The sequence below is a fragment of the Bubalus bubalis genome, chromosome 9 (genome assembly GCF_019923935.1).
Source record: "Bubalus bubalis isolate 160015118507 breed Murrah chromosome 9, NDDB_SH_1, whole genome shotgun sequence".
In the NCBI taxonomy this organism is placed as follows: Eukaryota; Metazoa; Chordata; class Mammalia; order Artiodactyla; family Bovidae; genus Bubalus; species Bubalus bubalis.
Window position 1 is genome coordinate 100,767,075 of NC_059165.1, and position 3,997 is coordinate 100,771,071.

Sequence of the window (3,997 nt, forward strand, 5' to 3'; positions counted from 1 at the left end):
GGGGACAACAGAGGATGAGATGGCTGGATGGCATTGCTGACTCGATGGACCTGAGTCTGAGTGAACTCTGGGAGTTGGTGATGGACAGGGAGGCCTGGCGTGCTGCTGATTCATGGGGTCGCAAAGAGTCAGACACGACTGAGCGAATGAACTGACTGAACTGAACTGATGCTCTGGCTATGCCTGGAGCATGGTTTGTAGTCAATATATATTCCTCAAATGCATGAAACATATTCTCAAAAACAGTAGTATACATTATGCTTGAATATCAGGCTGACAGTGGGAAAGAAATTTCTATAAAAATGGAATAAGGATCCCTTAATGGGGACCAGGCAAGCCACCAAATACAGAAATTAATATATTGTCTCTACAATATAAACATAACATTAATTCTAGGTTCTTAAGTAGGTTATTAATTCTAAGTTGTTAAGTTGCTTATGTGAAAATTAATCTTTTTAATTTTTTCTGGTAGTCACCTCCAGCACATGGAACCACAGAATGATACACAAATTTCAGAATTTTTTCTTGTGGGATTCTCAGATGCACCAGCACTTCAACTCCTCATATTTGGGCTTTTCCTCTCCATGTACCTGATCTCTGCTTTTGGAAACCTGCTCATCATCCTGGCTGTCAACTCAGACTCCCACCTTAACACCCCCATGTACTTCTTCCTCTCCAACCTGTCCTTTGTAGACATCTGTTTCACCTCTACCACCATCCCAAAGATGCTGTGGAACATCCAGACACAGAACAAAGTTATAACTTATGAAGGCTGCATCACGCAGATGTATTTTTTTGTACTCTTTGCAGTGTTGGATGACTTACTCCTGACTGTGATGGCCTATGATCGCTTTGTGGCCATCTGTCACCCCCTGCACTACACGGTCATCATGAATCCCCAGCTCTGTGGAGTGCTGGTGCTGGTGTCCTGGATCATGGGTGTCCTGAACTCTTGCTACAAAGTTTAATAGTTTTGGATCTGACCTTCTGTGAAGACTTAGAAATCTCCCAATTTTTCTGTGAACTCAATCGGGTCATCCAACTTGCGTGTTCTGACACCTTTCTTAACAACACAATGATATATTTTACATCACTGCTTCTGGTCATTGGTTCCCTGGCTGGAATCCTTTACTCTTATTATAAGATAATTTCCTCCATATATAGAATAGCATCAGCTCAGGAGAAGTATAAAGCATTTTCTACCTGTGCATCTCACCTCCTGGTTGTTTCCCTATTTTATTGTACGAGCCTAGGAGTGTACCTTGGCTCTGCTGGTACCCACAGCTTCCACTCAAGTGCAACAGCCTCAGTGAAGTACACTGTTGTCACACCCATGCTGAACCCTTTCATCTACAGTCTGTGGAATAAAGACATAAAGAGAGCTCTGAAAGCATTTATGGGACAGCAGCTCTAACCAGGATGGCTTTCCTGCATCTCAAGAAGTGCCCTTGATTTCAGGACAAAGAGCAACTGAACCAGGAACTGCTTTTCCTTGATCACACTGTGGAAGTAAACCTTGTTCCTTCTATTGATTTCCATGAGTGTCCCTTTCTTTGTCTCCACCTCTTTATACAATTTAAGTAACTCACTTTGTAATTCACTTCCTGAGTCTGATAAAATTTTCCCATTTATCCTTTGTCCCACGACACAAAATTTTTCCCAAGTTTTGATCTGAAATATTTGGATATTTTTTTTTATTTTATTTTATTTTTAAACTTTACATAACTGTATTAGTTTTGCCAAATATCAAAATGAATCCGCCACAGGTATACATGTGTTCCCCATCCTGAACCCTCCTCCCTCCTCCCTCCCCATTCCACCCCTCTGGGTCGTCCCAGTGCACCAGCCCCAAGCATCCAGTATCGTGCATCGAACCTGGACTGGCAACTCGTTTCATACATGATATTTTACTTCATTTGTGAGAGTTGGACTGTGAAGAAGGCTGAGAGCTGAAGAATTGATGCTTTTGAACTGTGGTGTTGGAGAAGACTCTTGAGAGTCCCTTGGACTGCAAGGAGATCCAACCAGTCCATTCTGAAGGAGATCAGCCCTGGGATTTCTTTGGAAGGAATGATGCTAAAGCTGAAATTCCAGTACTTTGGCCACCTCATGAGAAGAGTTGACTCATTGGAAAAGACTCTGATGCTGGGAGGGATTGGGGGCAAGAGGAGAAGGGGACGACAGAGGATGCGATGGCTGGATGGCATCACTGACTCAATGGACTTGAGTCTCAGTGAACTCTGGGAGTTGGTGATGGACAGGGAGGCCTGGTGTGCTGTGATTCATGGGGTCACAAAGAGTCAGACACGACTCAGTGACTGATCTGATCTGATATGATTTCATTTGTAGAACAACAAGGATTTCTTAAGAATAATTTCCTCTCAAATAATATATACTATCCCAAGTAACTTTCATCTTATTTTCCTGAAAGGATAGTCATGTTACATAAAAGAAAAAAAGTAAATTGTTTACTTACAATTAAGAGTTTATTTATCTCCCTCATAAAAGAAGAACATGAACAATGTCTCAGGGTTCATTCTATCTCTCTGTTCCTGCATCTATAATGTATAGTTTTCCAAGGTATGTCAGCTCCAAGAGTCTCATCGTCTTGTGCAAATTCCAGATAGAAAGGGAAAAGGCTGCTACAGAACATTTCAATATTCCCACCCAATACCTTCACATATTGTCCATGACTGTCCATGATTGAAAAGGATGTGGAAAATATGGTATCTTTGCTGGGCATCTGACCACTTTCAAATATAATCAGGCTCTGTCAAGAGGGAAGAGGGGAATGGAAGAGTTACATAACCAATCTATAATGAGCAATCACAAGATTGACAGTATCCGGAACATAAAAACAAACAGTTGCTTGATAGAAGCAGGAGGATCTTGTCCAAAAGGACATTGATCTTCCTAATCCTTATAAAACAGTCACATTGTGTGATGAAGAAAGCACTGTCTCCAGCCAATTCCTTCAAGGAACTGAAAAACATTTTAAGGTTTTTGAATATTTCTTAACATAGGCTAGAGACATGACACATGATAATCCACACCCTGTGGTAAAACTGAGGCAGTGATGTTGTACAATGGCTTGGGTATTGAGGTTTGGGGGGGAAAATTCAGCAGCCAACCTTGACGAGAGTGAAAGGGCAAATCCCATCTGAGTGACAAGAGCTTTCAGAATCCTGAGTAAACACCTAGTGCACTGCCTTAGAGAACAATTTCCTTTATTAACATTAATTTAGTGGCTCCAATTAACACATATGCATCTGATTCAGGGCTTTCCTGGTGGCTCAGACCGTAAAGAATCCACCTGCAGTGTGGAGGCCAGGGTTTCATCTCTGGGTTGGGAAGATCCCCTGGCGAAGGACATGGCAACCCACTCCAGTATTCTTGCCTGAAGAATCCCCATGGACAGAGGAGGCTGGTGGGCTACAGTCGATGGGGTCACAAAGAGTCAGACAGAACTGAGCAGCTAAGCACAGTATATCTGATTCAATCCTAAAATATGATGCTGTCAAAGTACTGCACTCAATATGCCAGCAAATTTGGAAAACTCAACAGTGTCCACAGCATTGGAGAAGGTCAGTTTGCATTGCAATCAAAAGAAGGGCAATGCCAAAGAATGTTCAAACTGCTGCTGCTAAGTCACTTCAGTTGTGTCCGACTCTGTGCGACCCCATAGATGGCAGCCCACCAGGCTCTCCTGTCCCTGGCATCCTCCAGGCCAGAATACTGGAGTGGATTGCCATTTCCTTCTACAATGCATGAAAGTGAAAGTGAAGTAGCTCAGTCATATCTGACTCCTAGCAACACCATGGACTGCAGCCTACCAGGCTCCTCTGTCCATGGGATTTGCCAGGCAAGAGTACTAGAGTGGGTTGCCATTGCCTTCTCCAATGTTCAAACTACCACACAGTTAAACTCATTTCACATGTTAGCAAGGTAACCTCAAAATCCTTCAAGCTAGGCTTCAACAGTGCCTGAACCAAGAACT

General features: G+C 42.8%; 1 pseudogene; it reads left to right on the plus strand.

Moving 5' to 3' along the window:
• Nucleotides 1–485: 485 nt before the first annotated feature.
• Nucleotides 486–1,414, plus strand: LOC123335170 (annotated as a pseudogene).
• Nucleotides 1,415–3,997: the final 2,583 nt, after the last annotated feature.